General features: G+C 38.8%; 1 protein-coding gene across 1 annotated transcript in view; it reads left to right on the top strand.

The window, feature by feature from the left end:
- The first annotated feature begins 235 nt into the window (after positions 1-235).
- LOC5566698 (transient-receptor-potential-like protein) overlaps positions 236-18,330 on the top strand; it is a 53,812-nt gene continuing 35,717 nt past the window's right edge. Inside the window, exon 1 of the mRNA XM_001651056.2 lies at positions 236-368. The gene's annotated coding sequence lies outside the window, so the exon portion shown is untranslated. The remainder of the gene's footprint in view (positions 369-18,330) is intronic.

The following is an 18,330-nucleotide window of genomic DNA, read 5'->3' as shown; positions in this document are numbered from 1 at the left end:
CAAACGATTACCTTCGAAGTCGCGTTTCTGCAAAGTTATTTCGAAGGCAGTTAAGGAAGGTAGGTGCCAACAACGTGATTCCCGTTATGACAGGTCGTCTGGTAGGCAAGTGCACGACCTAATCGATGAACAGCTGCTGCCGTAGGTGTCAGTGCAAAGAGCTGAAAAGACCAAATTGAATTAGGACCATCGTGGAAATCTATAAAACGCTGGATGGCGGTGGTCAACATTTTTGATGGCTACTGCCAGTCACAGTGCGCGGTCATTTGTTTCCCGTCGGTTCCGTTCGGTTTCTATCCGGTTGGTGCGTGAGTGTGTTGCGTACTGAGCTTTCGTGAGCCTTCAAGCTGACCGCTAACTTTGAGAAGGTGATTTTGTGTTTTTTTTGTGAAATTTTGCCATTGGTAATCTCCGATTAGACAATATTTTGGAATATTAAAAAAAATGAAGCGGTTGTATCATCACTCACTAATGGACTGTTCTTCGACTACATATGACTTCGATTCGGACGCACAATAAAAAATCATGTAACTAACAGAATGGTAGAATATTCGATTATATGCTTTGAAATGCAACTGAAGTGTGAATGAAAAAAAAAATGCAATAAATACAGACAATCATTATTTAATACTTGGATATATCCAAATGAATAGATGATTAATTGAAAGTGATTCAAAATAAAATACTAACAATCAATTCATAAGTGATGTTAGATGAACCTTTGGTGTTTTGAAATGTTGTTACTGAAAATGTCGCTGAAGTGAACTTTGAAACAGCAAGAAAGACTGCTTATCTATGAAATATCGTGAAACCACGTCAATGAAGCACGGAAATTCTAGAACTGGCAATGTATTATGTGTGGCAAACTAATCAACTATTTAACCCCATCCCAAATTTGGGAACTCACTTCAAATAGAAAAAAATGCAGCTGCGCCGCCATTGAAATCTAGTTCAACTTATTTAGTCTTCTAGATGTCCTGAATTGGCTGTCCAAAGACGGCGGGTTCGGTTTCCGGCTCGGTGAAGGACCTGATGTGATAAATTTTATCGAGTACCTGGATATAGTGGCGGGTTTTTGGACTCGTAAAATGTTAGACGGATCTAAAGAAAAAAAAAAAACTGTTGAAAGTCTTACGAATTAAGCTGTGTTAATGAAGCCCTAAATTTTCATAACTATTGTTTGTCTTTAGTTTAAGAGAATTTTCAGCGCAATTTATGATTCGATCGATATTAAGGCATAAGCGTGACTGATTTTGCATGCAAATTTCTAATGTGGGATTTGAATCTGTCTCATAAACCCCCTGTTCGAAATTCTAATTTATTATTTTTATTTAAATTTATTATTTTTATTTAGTTGTTACATCAATTAATTTGATAAAACCTCGTTAACGATGTAACGGCTGTGTGTCTCCAACTTCGATTTTGACCCACGTTCTCCAGATCTTGTTGCACCTGATCAAACCACCTCGCTCGCTGTGCTCCCCGCTCTACCATCCGCGAAGCGAACAAATTGGCTGGATCTTGTGAAATCCGTTCCTCGGTTATTGAACCCGGCTCTCCGCATGACACCTTATAGCGCGATGTTGAACAGCAGGCACGAAAGTCCATCACCCTGTCGAAGTCCCCGGCGGGATTCGAACGAACTGGAATGTTCGCCCGAAATCTTCACGCTATTCTGCACACCGTCCATCGTTGCTTTTATTAGTCTTGTGAGCTTCCCGGGAAAGATGTACTCGTCCATGATTTTCCATAGCTCTTCGCGGTCGATGCTATCATAAGCCGCTTTGAAATCGATGAACAGATGATGCGTTGGGACTTGGTGTTCATGGCATTGCTGGAGGATTTGCCGTACAGTGAAGATTTGACTCGTTGTCGAGCGGCTGTTGATGAAATCAGCTTGATAACTTCCCAAAAACTCATTTGTTATTGGTAATAGACGATGGAAGATAATCTGGGATAGCACTTTGTAGGCGGCATTTAGGATAGTGATCGCACGATAATTTTCACTTTCCAGTTTGTCGCCCTTCTTGTAGATGGGGCATATGACCCCTTGCTTCCACTCCTCCGGCAGCTGTTCCGTTTCCCAGATTCAGACAATCAGCCGGTGCAGACAGGCGGCCAACCTCTGCGGGCCCATTTTGATGAGTTCTGCTCCAATACCATCTTACCAGCGGCCTTGTTATTCTTGAGCTGGTTGATGGCATCTTTAACTTCCCTCAATGTGGGGGAAGGTTGGTTTCCTTAATCCGCCGTGCTGACGTAGTCACTTCCTCCGCTGTCGTGACCCTCGGCGCCTGTGTTCTCAGTGCCATTCAGGTGTTCATCGTAGGGCTGCTTCCACCTTTCAATCACCTCACGTCCGTCCGTCAAGATGCTTCCGTCCTTATCCCTACACATTTCGGCTCGCGGTACGAAGCCTTTTCGGGATGCGTTAAGCTTCTCGTAGAACATTCGCGTTTCTTGTGAACGCACACTGGGGCAGAATCGAAAAAACGCGGAAACAACCTGTAGTTCTTCGGAATGAAGAGATAGACGTTTGATGTCTTCTGCGAAAATGATCCTTTCAATGAGGCCGATGTATTGAGATGAAGTCATATTTTTTTACTGTTATTCGCATAAATGACTCAAATGCCATTTCGGTCAAATGGCAGTTTAGGTGTATGGTTTCTTCGGCAAAGTTGATCGTTATTTCACGCTGAAAATAATTGCTGAAGACGTCAAATTTCCAAGGCCTACTATTTTTGAAATATAGCCATTTTTTCAAAATATGTGCTCAAAACCGATTTTTTTAGTTTTGCTTGTAATTTTTCAATTAAAATACCATATATCAGTTATGATTATCTCAATAATTAATATAAAGCAGGTCTGGTGAAAGTTTGATGGTAAAAATAGTATTTTGTTTGATTTTTTTAGTAAAATATTCAAAAAACAGAGATATTGCGTATAGGCTATTCTTGCAATCGGGCAAGTTCGGGCAGGTGTTTTTATCGCCATCCGCTTACGAAAGGTCAAAGCATTCATGTCTAATTTTTTCAAGGATATGATATTTAATATATTTTTTTCTATGCGATCTGGAAGTATACTAAGTTTATAAAAGGTTAAAAATTATTTTATATGACAATGTAAAAGTTTTCCAATAAAAACACGAGTTCAACATAATCATGAGAATTCTTGTGGTTTACTGGAAGCTAAATGACTTAGCTATTCGCTTTTCACATTGCTTGTATATTTGCTATTCGCAAAAAGGTCCTAAGCGCCAAACTTATTATATCACACCATTTCGGTCGATATAAAATTTAGATATATGAGTCATATTAGAGTCAATTGTTATTTCAAGCTGAAAACAATTGATGAAGATGTCAAATTGCCAAAATCTACTATTTTTTTGATAAATTTAACTAAAAACTGTTATATACATAAGTTTTGTATTTTTTTCTTCAGTTCAAATACCATTTATCGCCTCTGATTATGTCATTCATTGGCATAAGGTAGAGCTGGTAAGAATTTGATGGTAAAACAAAAATTTTGTTTGATTGCTGCGAGAATAGCCTATAGGCAATATCCCTGTTATTTTTTATTAAGTATTTTTTATATATTTTTGGTTTTTACAATGATTTTTTACCAGCTCTGCCTTATACTAATGAATGACACAATCAGAGGCGATAAATGGTATTTAAACTGAAAAAAAAATACAAAACTTATGTATATAACAGTTTTTAGCACAATTTATTAATGACAACAGTAGGCTTTGACAATTTGACATCTTCAGCAATTGTTTTCAGCTTGAAATAACGATTGACTTTGCCGAAGATATCATACATCTAAATTTCAAATCGACCGAAATGGTGTGATATAATGAGTCTGGCGCTTAGGACCTTTTTACGAATAGCAAATATACAAGCAATGAAAAAAGCAAATAGCTAAGTCATTTAGCTACCAGTGAACCGCAAGAATGGTCATTATTATGTTGAACTTTTGTTTTTATTGGAAAACTTTTACATTGTCATATAAAATAATTTTTAACCTTTTATAAACTTAGTATACTTCCGGATCGCATAGAAAAATTATATTAAATATCATATCCTTGAAAAAATTAGACATGAATGATCTGACCTTTCGTAAGTGGATTACGATAAAAACACCTGCCCGAACTTGCCCGATCGCAAGAATGGCCTATACGCAATATCCCTGTTTTTTGAATATTTTACTATAAAAATCAAACAAAATATTATTTTTTGCCATCAAATTTTCACCAGACCTGCTTTATGTTATTTAATGAGATAATCATAGCTGATATATGGTATTTTAATTGAAAAATTACAAGCAAAACTAAAAAAATCGGTTTTGAGCACATATTTAAAAAAAAATGCCTTTATTTCAAAAATAGTAGGCCTTGGAAATTTGACGTCTTCAGCAATTATTTTCAGCATAAAATAACGATAAACTTTGCCGAAGAAACCAAACACCTAAACTGCCATTTGACCGAAATGGCATTTGAGTCATTTATGCGAATAACAGTAAAAAATATCACTTCATCTCAAAACGTCGGCCTCATTGGAAGGATCATTTTTGCAGAAGACATCAAACGTCTATCTCTTCATTCCGAAGAACTACAGGTTGTTTCCGCGTTTTTTCGATTCTGCCCCATTTCCATTACGAAAAGATCCTTGGTCTACCGGGAATCGAACCCAGACATCTTCAGCATGGCTTTGCTTTATAGCCGCGGACTCTAACCACTCGGCGAAGGAAGCCTCAACCAAAAAATCTCGTAAATAAAATATAAGGCTTTGAGTGAAAAAAATCATATAAAACAAATTGATGATCCAACTCATGTATTGTGGCTGTTCAGCTGCGTAAATTACAAATAAAGCGTGAAACATCTAGAACATAAAACATAAAAATTTAAAATTTTCGCCACGATGTGAACAACTTTGCCGAAGAAAAGCTGGAGCCACCCAACATTGATCTGCTTGTAAACCTTTGATAAATAAAATTGTAGATAATTTGTTACTAACGCCACCTAGCGTATAAATTCCCAATTAGATTTGTTGCTGCCAGATAGCCCTTGTTCTGCTGAACAACTTTGCCAAAGATACCAACCTTCTAGCTCATCAGAATTTTGAGATATAGAAGATTGAAGAAAATTTGTAACTAGCGCCACCTAGCGGATAAATTCCCAATTAAGATTATTACTACCGGATAGCTATTGGTCGGCTGAACAACTTTGCCAAAGACGCCAACCTTCTAGCTCATCAGGATCTTGAGATATAGATGATTGAAGAAAAAATGTAACAGGCGCCACCTAGCGGAGAAATTCTTAACTAATTAACGCCGAAAACACTAAGCTTCTAGCTCATCTGGGTTTTGAGATATCCGTTGAATGGACGATGTGGCCAATTTTGGTACCCCAAGACAATCAGGAATAACTCCGGAACCACGTGGACCATATTCCCAAGTTTCCTGGACCATAAACTAGAAGAGTTTTTCGGTAAATTCTGAAAATTTCAACGAAACCCATCGAGAATCAAAAAAGTTATGCACATTTTAGTGTGTTTTTTACATGTGAAAAGTATGTTGGCTGGATGAAGGTTAATTAATAAATACCTAAATGAATGTCTGAATAACCCGAATTCAAAAGCATGCATGCATGCGTCAAAAATATAATTAATTTGTGATTTCTCCAGAAAATCTTATCAAAATCTATCGAACGATTACGATGATACTCAGTTTTCAATACGACTCTCAGTACTGTAAAGGTTTATAACTGTGAAAGTGTTTTTTTTTAATTTCTCATCGTAATAGGTTACACAGCGTAACAAAAATGACACTTTCGCGAGTCTCAAGGATCAAATTATGTGTCTCTAGTAGATTTTGGGTCGTTGAATCTGATGCCGTTCTCAGAAATGTTCCAGCACGTCACAATTTTTAGCTACAGGTCGCCAAAGTTGTATAAAACACTGGTTTTATTGATGTTTACATGAAATTTATTATAATATGATAAATATGATTTATCAAACTTTTTTGTGATATAATCTACCAAACATGCTTAATAGGACTTGAACTTTCAATTTAGATACAAATCAGTTGAAATTTTACGATAAAATTTAGGTTAAATCTATTTTTTTCAACATGTTTGCAGTCTTCATATAAAATTCTTCGTTTCTCTTATATGCAGTGGCGCAACCAAAAGGGGGTTTTGGGGGTCAAAACCCCCCCCAGAGCAGATTTTTTTTGAAAGAACTATCAAATATATTTTTGAAATTCAACACTCAAATCCACAAACACCGGAGCAGTAAGTTGCATGAACAATTATGTTGTTCTAAGATGTGGCTAATTTGACGACCTTCTTCTTTCTGGCGTTACGACCCAACTGGGACAAAGCCTGCTTCTCAGATTAGTGTTCTTATGAGCACTTCCACAGTTATTAACTGAGAGCTTTCTTTGCCGATTGACCATTTTTGCATGTGTATATCGTGTGGCAGGTACGACGATACTCTATGCCTGGGAATCGAGAAAATTTCCTTTACGAAAAGATCCTCGACCAGCGGGATTCGAACCCACGATCCTCAGCATGGTCATGCTGAATATCTGTGGCTGCTTGGGCACGTCAGGAGTTAATCATCAATATTAACCTCCTTTTCCCGAGCAGCCTAGATAGCCGCGTAGTGCCGGTAGCGGTTGTTTCAACTGGCTAAGAATTAACACTACGGACTGCCTGTTCCGGTGGTAAAAGTCCACCTCACAGGTGACCCCTAATTTATGGTGTGATGCGTACCGTGCCTAAGAATGAATGGTTAGGGGGGTCTAAATAAAACCTAACCGCAAACGGAGCCTGTGGGGTACCAGGGCGCCCTCCACAGTATTGAGTCCTTCCTGTGCTACCCGGAGCAATGGTGCAGGTGACCTTGTGTTTCTCCGAGATAATCGGCTGCCCTTCTTCAGTCTCTATCTTGAGGCTTAATAAGGGTGGGATTATGAATATGTTGACATTTAATTTAAATTATCACCTATATGGATTCGCATTATGCGTTTTACACAGTGTATTCTGTGCTCTTTCGCCTTTGGCGACTTTAAATAGATACCGATCTGGTTTTTTCGTTGCTGGTCTTTTTCGTGCTGAGATTGCAAAAAGCTTAATCCTGCCTAGTTTGGGTAGTGGCTACGGTTAGGTTAGCTCAGATCAATCTTCAGCATAAAAGAACAGCAACGACCAATCTTTGCAGACTCATGCAAAATGGTGCAGCCCAAGTGGCGCTAGTTCAAGAACCCTACTTTCGTAGAGGGAACTTCTATCTAGGTAACCTTGTGGACCCAGTTTTTGCTACTTTCAGCAAACTTGAAATGGCAAACTCGCGCTCCATGCCCCGCGATGCGTGCTCGTAAATAAAGCAATCGTTGCTACACTCATTTCGGAGTTGACGACCAGAGATGTATGTGCTGTCACAATCGATGTTTCTGTTGGTGACCTCAACAGGAAATACGTCTATTGTTCGGTATATTTACCACATGATGAACCATCCCCAACGGATGACTTCAAACGAGTTGTCGTACACTGCGTAACAAAAGGCCTTCCGCTGATTGTGGGCAGTGATGCCAATGCTCATCACATCATCTGGGGCAGCTCGGATATCAATTTGAGAGGCTCCAGTCTGATGGAATACTTAAGTAGTACAGACCTTGGATTACTTAACATAGGCAATCGCCCAACCTTCATGGTTTCTAATAGAGAAGAAGTGTTAGACATAACGCTCTGCTCGAATAGAATCAGTCACGAGTTGACGAATTGGCATGTATCAGATGAGGAATCATTATCTGATCATCGCTACATCTTCTTTGAACATTCAAATGTAACTGCGCAGACTTTGCGTTTTAGGAATCCCCGGTCAACAAACTGGGAACTCTACATTGAATTGGTTGCGACCAAATTTCATGGATATTCTCCGTCCATTGAAAATCCAAGTGATCTGGATGATGCCGTTGATACTACAACATCCTACATTATGGAAGCTTTTGAAGAAGCATGTCCTCTGCGGTCTGTAAAGACTACAAGAGGGACCCCATGGTGGAATTCCGATCTGACTAGACTCAGGAAACAATGTAGAAGGAGTTGGAGCAGACGCCGTCCAGCTGGATCAGAGTCGTTCAAGTCGGCTCGCCAGGCTTACAAGAAGGCTCTTCGTTCTGCTGAACGATCCGGCTGGAAAAACCTTTGTACTAATGTTTCCAGTTTGAGTGAAGTCAGTCGGTTGAACAAAATTCTTGCAAAATCTAAGGATTTCCAAGTGAACGAAATTCGCTTACCTAATGGTGACTTTACTTCTTCCGATGAAGAAGTTTTAGAATGTTTATTCAATACACACTTCCCCGGATGTGTGGACATAGCATCTACGGATGAACCAAATGTCTTTTCATGTAGTTACGAGTCTCTGGCCTCGGCTCGCAGTATCGTAACTACTGAATCGATTCAATAGGCACTTAATAGTTTTGCTCCTTTCAAATCTCCAGGAGCGGATGGGATTTATCCTGTTCTGCTCCAAAAGGGATTTGAGTCTATCAAACATGTTTTGAAAAAGCTACTTGTAAGCAGTTTTGCTACCGGGTACATTCCCAAATCCTGGCGTGATATTACTGTAAAGTTTATCCCAAAAGGAGGACGTGCGTCGTATGAGGAAGCGAAGAGTTTTAGACCAATCAGTCTGACCTCTTTTCTTCTGAAATGTCTGGAACGCATTATCGATCATCACATCCGTGATGTTTATTTGGCAAACATGCCTCTTCATGTGAATCAACATGCTTACCAATCTGGAAAGTCCACTGTGACTCTTTTACACAAAGTTGTATACGATATCGAGAAAGCATTCGCTCAGAAGCAATCGTGCTTGGGTGTTTTCTTGGATATTGAGGGTGCCTTTGATAACGTGTCTTTCGATGCCATATTGGAAGCCGCACGAAACCATGGGCTACCTACAATGATTACCAATTGGATTCATCAAATGCTCAAAAACCGACATCTCTTCTCGACATTGCGTCAAGCAGCGATTCGAAAATTGAGTGTTTGCGGATGCCCCCAAGGGGGAGTCTTGTCACCACTTTTGTGGAATCTCGTAGCAGATACGCTATTGAGGCAACTCAATAATTGCGGTTTTCCAACTTATGGATTTGCCGACGACTATCTAGCTCTGATAGTTGGTATGTGTATAAGCACCCTATTCGACCTGATGCAAAGTGCTCTTCAGGTAGTCGAGAGTTGGTGTCGCCAATATGGCCTTTCGGTTAACCCGAATAAAACATCTATTGTTCTTTTTACGGAAAGACGAAACCGCGATGGAATTCGACCTTTACGTCTTTTTGGCACTGAGATTAATGTGACTGATCAAGTAAAGTATGTCGGAGTCATTCTAGATTCCAAACTTTTATGGACAGCTCACATTGATTTCAGAGTCAAAAAAGCTTGCATGGCCTTCGGTCAATGCCGGCGAACCTTTGGTAAAACTTGGGGCCTCAAACCCAAATATATCAAATGGATTTACACAACAATTGTTCGACCAATATTGGCATATGGATGTCTTGTGTGGTGGCAAAGGGGCGAAGTGAGAACAATCCAATCAAAATTGGGCCATCTCCAAAGGATGTGCTTGATGGCGATGTCTGGTGCGTTCTCTACAACTCCCACAGCAGCGCTCGAGGCCCTTTTCGACGTTGCGCCACTACACATATATCTTAAACAAGAAGCACTTTCTTGCTCTTACCGTTTATGGGTACTGGATCTACTGGAGAAAAATCCAGTGAATCGTAGATCTACACACACTTCGTTGTTTCCACTTTTGGTGAATTGGGACAAAATTGTCCTTGCTCCAAGTGATCTCACAATTGCTTGTAACTTTCCTTACAGGACATTTACCACACAATTCCCTTCACGGGAAGAGTGGACGTCTGGATATTTGGAAAGAAGTATATCAAACAATATAGTATGTTACACTGATGGCTCCCTTCTTGAAGGTAGAGCTGGTGCAGGAGTATATTCTCGTGAGCTAAGGCTGAATCAGTTTTACTCACTTGGTAGAAACTGCACCGTTTTTCAGGCGGAAATATTTGCTCTTATGTGTGGAGTGCAATCAGCACTTCAACAGCGCGTAATGGGTAAAGTCATATACTTCTGTTCAGATAGTCAGGCTGCTATAAAAGCTCTCGCTTCGGCCAACTCAAGGTCGAAGCTTGTTATCGCATGTCGAACTCAAATTGAGGAACTGAATTCAGTCAACTCTGTCAACCTTGTATGGGTACCTGGCCATTCTTCCATCGCTGGAAATGAATTGGCTGATGAGCTAGCTCGCGATGGAGCATCGCATGACTTCATTGGCCCTGAGCCGGCTATTCCAATTTCGAAGTGCTGGGTGAAACTTCAGATAGACTCTTGGGCGGCAACTCAGCACAAGCAATATTGGAATAGTTTGGAGTCATGTCGTCAAACAAAATTGTACATTTCTGAGCCATCTCCAAGGGTGGCGAAGTATTTAACAAATCTGTCAAAGCAGAATTGCAGTCTCTTGGTCAGAGCGTTGACAGGCCACTGCCGACTCAACTATCACATGGCAAATATTCAGCGTGCTGACTCATTTGTGTGTGATAGTTGTGACTCCGATTATGGAACTTCGGATCACCTGATATGTAACTGTCCAGTTTTTGCGCAAATGCGATTCCAATTACTTGGTAAACACTTATTAAGTGAAACTGAATACAGAAGCCTGAATCTTCAGGACATCCTGTTATTCTTAACCCGCTGTGGTAATGAGCTATAGGCTCTCTTTACGCTCATGCGTTTTGCAGTGCCCTTTTTAGGGCGCTGTTCGAACCCATTGTGGTATGGAGCTACATGCTCTCATTTCGCTTATGCGATCTTCCCTCTTCAAGGGACCCCACTCCTATTTCCTCCCATCTTTCCCTTCCCTTTCCTCTCCCATCGGGTAGATGATGAAATAGGCTCAAATATGGCGATGGCACAAATCTCCCAACTGGTGGGGAACGTGCCTTTGGAGCCGGCCTTCTGATACCTGATACCGACCAGCGGGATTCGAACCCACGATCCTCAGCATGGTCATGCTGAATATCTGCGCGTTTACCGCTACGGCTATCTGAGCCCCTTCTAGGGGTTCAAAAACCTTCTTTAGCTCTCTTTTTTCATAAATAACCTAGATGTTTTTGAAGAGAAGTCTCTCAAACAAACATGCAGGAATGTATGCAAACCGAAACCATTTATGAAGCTGATACAGGTAAAATTCGATGCTTTAAAAAATATTTTAGTTGGCTCAGAATTTAGCCAAATTTTGTGACAAGGACATTCAGGGCAACATTATTTAAATTTTGCTTGTGATCAAGGTAATAAGTTTAAGATATCGAGGTCCCAGAATTTTGGCTATATTTTACCCAAAAATACACATTTTTAGTAAAAACAGACTTCATATGTGTAAATTGAGCAGCAAGCCAAAAAGACGTCCAAGGTAAACCTTAACGGTTATAAAATGTTTGGTTGAGCTTCGATGGATATCGAGATGAATAAACCAATTTCATAAGCAAATACTGGAATTCACTCTGTTTTTCATATGAATTCTCCAAATTTGACTAACTTCGCGGCATTTCACGGGGTTCCTCAAATTTCACGGCGAAGGCTAAAATTTGAGGATTTAGCAGCTTCGTGAATTTCTGGAGAAGCAATTCTTTAGTTCTAACGATCACAAATAAAAATCTTAGGAAAGATCGAGGGAGATCGTGGTTCCATTGCTAAGCTGAAAAATAACAAATTTTCGTCTATACTATCTGGAAATGCTTCAACATCTGCAATGCTGATTTGCCATCGACAAACTGCTGATGATAGTTTCATTACTCCTTACTGAAACTTGCACTGCAATATCATTTTTCGTTGAAAAACTTGAAAACGTATGGAAGGAACAGAACAGACAAAGAGTTATTGAACGCTTTTTAATTATATTGGATACTTGAAGGTTTACTCATATCCAACAAACGTATTTCGTAAATCTTTTGGAAAATTTCACCAGTTACAACAGATTTCCTTAGAGTAGCGTTTCATATTCATATAAAAATTGATGCCGGAAAAAGTTTAATTTTGCATATGGAGTTACGTTTTTTCTTTAATGTTAATTTAGCAATATTTTTTAATTTTTCTGTTCGAAATGTTTACCCTCGTTTTATTTTCCCAACAACACATTATCTTCAAGTTCACAAAACCCCCCCTAGAGCCAAATCCTGGTTGCGCTACTGTAACTTATATGGCATAATACAATACTTTTCTGAACCACCAAAAAATAACATTTTACCATCGAAAATATTATGAACTTCATTGATAATTATTGTTCTATGCATAAAGTTTGAATTCTGTGACAGATTGAGTAAACAAATTGCCGTACAAGTTGGAAAACTTGCGTGCAAGTTAGCTGAAACAGCCAAAATTAGCATTTTCAACCGTCAATATCTCAAAAACTAGACGTGCCATGATATTTCTGAAAACGGCAATGGACTCAGCAACCCTTAATTTAGTAAATAGCGGTATTTTAACTTAAAAGCGTTTGGTAATGACTTATTACGCTACGCATTCAAGTTGCGTAATGATTCATTACGCAACGCTTCTCAGTAACGTAATGAATCACATGTGATTTATAACTATCATTCTTATGTAGGAAAACGGAGATGTTTATTAATTTTTGTTCAGGATTTGTGGTAGTAGCTTCAGAAATTTTAGATTAGAGTTCTCCGGTAGGAGACAGGGCCACTTCCGCTGCCGGCTCAGTACTAATCGGAACGACAGAATCGGAATCGCTCATTGTTTCGAACAATGATGCTATCCGAACGCAATGTGCTTTACACCACATTGATCCGAACGATGGTTTGAAAAAATGTGACAATTGCTCAGTACAACCTACTATGATCAGAATTTTTCAAACGTGCCTACGGACGGCCATTATTAAAAACAGTTTAAAAATAATAATAAAAAAGACAGTTTAAAAAAAAATTGACGATTTTTTTTTAAACTGTCTTTTTTTATTATTTATATATATTATATTATAGGGCAATTCGCCTAATGTTGAACGGCTAAAAACCTCGTCTATTGTTGAACAGTCCGTGTATTCCTTATGGCGTGTTCAACAATAAGCGAGCATTTTGACCGTTCAACAATTGGCAATTTACCCTAACCTTTCATTAAATTGCAAAAAATGTTGTACGGAACTCGGTGCAGAACTCAATTTTTACAGCACTCGTCGTAATTAACCAACTCGGTAAGCCTGGTTGGATAAATGTACGACTCGTGCTGTAAAAATCTTCATTCGCCATTGGCATGGTGGGTTTTTCTCGACAGAATTTTCTGAAACTTCGCACTGAGAAGCGTATGAGTACGACGCATATTGTGGCCAAATATGAGCTCTGTAGCTTTCAAAAAACTCCACTGCCAAAGTGAATCAAAAGTTCCAAGAATAGGATCCGACTCCCTACTTTGTTGCGTAAACTCAACTACTATTAGAACACCAAACTGAGGAACAAATCTGTCTCAGTGGGGACTTATTGTTAAGAAGATGGAAAATATAGTGTGTCAAGCAAGCGCTATGCCCAGAGATGTTGACACACGCTATGTCTGAATCAAACGATTATAAAAATCGGATGTACATCATTTTCTCGTTAGAGATCAGTACTTGGTCTATACTTCCATAATCGGAAGGTTTTAAAATATTCTATCGGGGAAATTTTTCCCATACATTTTGTATGGGCTGAAATGCGTCGAAAAACGTGGTTTTCATGGGATTTAGTATGAAGAATAGCTAAAAAGTGGAAAAAATAAAAATTTCACCGATGGAATATTTTAAAACCTTCCGAATAGGAAAATGTAACCCAAATACTAAACTAGCGGAAAAAAAATCCGATGTACATTCGCTTTCAATAATCTGCTGGTTCAGACATAGCGTGTGACAAAATTTCCATTCCAAATACAGGTATGTTCCGTTTTTATCACGTTCCGATTTTGTCACGCTCCGATTTCGTCAACAAATTATTCCATTTTTATTAACACACAAATATATATTTTTTTATTTTCAAAATGTTTAGAATATTAACTTAATACTTATTTTTGAGCAATTTAAACGCTTTTCAATAGCCTGAGAGTTAAATTTCCGACATTATGTTGATGTTGAGCACCTACGATACATGGTAGGTGTCAAGCCATATACGATTCAATAAGGTTTGATTCCTTCTTATCCACTAATCAATTATAGTTTTCAAATTTTTCAAACTTAGCAACGTACTTAAGAGAGTTGCAGAAACTTCTCCGTTTTTCTTATATAACATGGCATCATAGAATTTTCTATGTAAATTTGATAGTAATGAAGCCCCCTTTGATTTTGCTGACTAACGGTTTGAAACGGAAAACACGTTACAAAACGTTTCCCGGCAAAATCAAAGGGGTATGTTGGGCACACTAAACAAAGGCTGCAAGTGCCCTGTTTCGGACACTATCTTCTATCTCCTAAACTCGATAGAATTGGACAAATTATCAAACAGCCATTGATTAGATACTGTTCCAAGGGGTAGGGGAGGAGTTTCAGCAAAACTAAGCAATCTATAGAGAATTTAGAAATCTCCATAAAACAAGTTTGCATCGAGGAAGAGGGTAAGGGTCTGAAATGGCTGACAATTTCAGAAACTGTTAATACTGGACGTTCCCACGTCACGCACGTTGCCATCCAAAATTTACTGGTATCTTGATCTTTGATGTTGATTTTGCAGCTTTCAATTTCAAAGTGATAAAACTCAGTCATCTTAAGTAACATTGATGAGTGATTTTCTTCAATTCCACAATCAGCCACACAATCACGAATCAGCCACAATCATCGATTCCCAGTACAAATTTCATTGACGGCCTACTTCGCCTTACGCTTATTCATAAAACTTTGAAAAAGAGTTTCTTACCAAAACATTCTAATTTGATAATGCTTGTTCTAGAGTTTGTACACTTTTGTATTTTTTGATAAACTTCTTGCGTTGCGTTGCGTAGTAACGGAGTAATTCGTAGATAGCATACCGAGAGCTGTCATGTTTTTGCTTTTTCAATGTTATTCCAATTGCTTATGGACGGGGACGGACCTGGTGTAGTGGTTAGAACACACGCCTCTCACGCCGTGGACCTGGGATCGAATCCCATCCCCGAGATAGTCACTAAACATTCAGTGACGACTTCCTTCGGAAGGGAAGTAAAGCCGTTGGTCCCGAGATGAACTAGCCCAGGGCTAAAAATCTCGTTAATAAAGATAGAAAAAAAAAATTGCTTATGGAGGACTATTTGCGAATAAATAGCCATCCCATCGGAGTTCAGACTTGAAAAGACATGAAAGCTTCCATTGCCGGTCACGGCCATATTCTCCGTTACAGGAATAGGAAAGTATAATGATGATATGATATCTATTAAGCAAGAGGCCAGCGACTGACCGACGCCCTCATAGATACCAGGGATTTTGGTGGGTGCCCAAGCAGCACAGTTTGTTTCAACTCAAGAATAAAAGAATCTTTTGAAACTAATCCAAGTTGGCAATGGTTGAAAATATGACTTTCAATTGCACTGAATAGCAACGCAAAAAGCGCAAGAGGTGGAGTCTGTTTGCAACATATTTAAGTTATATCAAAATTGCTTATTTGTGGCAAAATACTTGAGAGTAAAAGAAAATGAAAACAAAAATATGAACGAGAACCAAACTTCCGACCTCAAGATCACCAAACTTCTCCTCTACTCACTACTCCAACAGCTCTCCGAACAATTGCTTCGCCAATGCACTATAAAAGCGACCACATGGCCCATTAATCAAAGCTTGTTGCTTATAAGTTTACTGCACCCTTCGGAATACAAGTTCATTACTGTCGAAATTAGACCATGCCTGAAATAATCTTAACTTTTTGCAAAAACTACCGCGCAACATATGAGAAACACCACTCAAACAAACAAACTATTGCTAGACCATGTTTTCGTTGTTAGATGATAAGTAAGATGCAACTCAACCATATTGCAACTCGATTCAAACAAACAAACTTCTAGCTGTCATACACGTAGTTTAGTGCAACTTGGTCGCAACTGGGATGAATCTTCTTGAGTTGTGGGTATGGAAACGAAAATTGAATGCAAGTTGCGGATGCTTTAAATGAGGGTAATTTGAAACATAACATTAAAACCGGCATTTTGGGAGAAGTTTCAAGAGTTTGTTCGAAAAGTTGCTGGAAACATCTTGACAAACTTGACTTCATTGCTATTTGCAAAGGACATTTGCAGCAAATCTTGTCGTTTCAAAAATGTTAAACGTCAAACAATAAGTGAAATGCATGTTCATTGGAACGGAAATGAAACTTTATGAGCCTTGATATTGATATGCAACTGAACTAGAACCATGTAAGTTACAGATGCTTGTATTGATACGCGATTGAAACCATTTTTGAAAAGCATCTCTTTGGAAGATGTTTCGTGTGATACTTGGGTGGGAAAGTAGTGGTCTCGAATTCACTACAAGCGAGTGATACGATCGGAATATAATCGTTGGGAGTGATTTAGCTAAGAAAGGTTATTTTCGCTCCATAGTTGTCCATTGATCCAGGGATGGAACACTGGAATTTCCTCCTAGTGTTCTGCTTTTGTGTTTTCGATAAACTTCTATATAAATCCAATGGAATGGTGTTTGTTCTGGAAAAACAACTGAAAACTAATCTGTCGTTTTGTATGGGAGATTGCATGGCGCTGTTCTAGATTGGCGTTTAGTGCATCACTATCAAAGTTGGTAGTAATAACTTTAGAAGCAAGATCGCCACAATCATTTTACTGATAAGATTTTGGCACTTCAAAGCACAGGAAACCGTAAATATTTAGTTCAGTTTGCAAAATTTTCGCAACAAAACTCCACATTTAATCGCCAATTGGGTGTGAACAAAAATGCAAAAAATGTACCTTGGCAAAAAAGATCTCAGTTGATAACTGCGTAAGTGTTTATAAGAACACTAAGCTGAGAAGAAGGCTCTTCCTAAGTTGGGATGTAATTCCATAAAGAAGAAGAAGCAGAAAGACAAGGATGAATAGTAGAAAAAGTATTTGTTTCTTGTTTAATCTTTCTTGAAAAATAAAACGATGATCAGCTCGACCCATTTACTTGTAGTTATTTTTACAAATATGACGCACCTCATGATGCAAAGGACACTTATGTGATTATCGTTTTAATCAATCGTTTATCAATTGAAAATTGCCGATCGTGTTGATAAAAACGGAACATACCTGTATAATCATTGGGGTGCTTCGAAAAGCGTTTATACCGCTCATTTGTTTCTTGAATTTTGAGAGTTTTTTTTTAATTCTAAAGGTTTATGCAACAGTTGAGCTTGTTCGAATTGAATAAGGAACTGCAAAAAGGCCAACCAATGCATTCAATCGGTTGTAGTTTTGCCCTTTACGCCTTGAGAGCAGGATCAGTTATATCCGGCCACACAATATAACAGTGAAAAAATATTAATATGGCAAAGTTAGCTTAGTTAATAACTTTGAAGAGACGCTGTCCCAAGTGAGGATAGAAATTAGCTTCGTACCTAAGTTCTCTGAAGTGTGCAATACTCACGCATTTTTTTTGGCTTTTCATGGCACAATGGAGACGCTGGGTTGATTGTTGTTTTACCGAGAGCATAAATTTTAATCAGAAGAGTTTGCTGTTAATTTCGCCACAAAAGGCAATCTTAATTGCTAATGTTTATGTTCAATATTTTTACATAAATATTTTTGAACACATTTGAAAAAAAAAAACTACTCTCAACACATTACTATTTCTTCATTTTCTGCTTCTTCATAATTGGATTATCATGCCCGATCGGCAATGGTATGCTTTCACCGACTTGGTCACGTGTATTACGTCGTCCATTCCAAGCATTCCCGTGTGGTGAAGTAAAGCAAAAACTCAAACCCTGCAAGTGTTTGTTCACCTAGGCAATTTGCCGATTACACTTAGTATAAGTGGAAATGCCACCGCAATTGTATCGAGACAAACCCACACTGAATAGATGCAAATATCGATTTCGAGAGCGCGACTACCACCCGCAGGTTCGAGTTTTCTGTTCCAAATCACCAAATCTAAAAAGTTTCCTGCAATGGCAGAGACAAAGTCCAGATCCGGGAAAATTAATTTACACTTTCGTGCACGTTCTGACGAACCGACGTGAAGCGTAGGGCAACATCAATCAGCAGGGGGCCATAATTCATCATCGTCTGCGCAAATTTCCCCTAACCCATTTAGTTGATGGTTAAACTTTGAA

This window comes from Aedes aegypti, chromosome 3, assembly GCF_002204515.2.
Source record: "Aedes aegypti strain LVP_AGWG chromosome 3, AaegL5.0 Primary Assembly, whole genome shotgun sequence".
NCBI classification, from domain to species: Eukaryota; Metazoa; Arthropoda; class Insecta; order Diptera; family Culicidae; genus Aedes; species Aedes aegypti.
The sequence above is the reverse complement of the archived record's forward strand: the minus strand, read 5'-3'. Positions and strand labels throughout refer to the sequence as shown.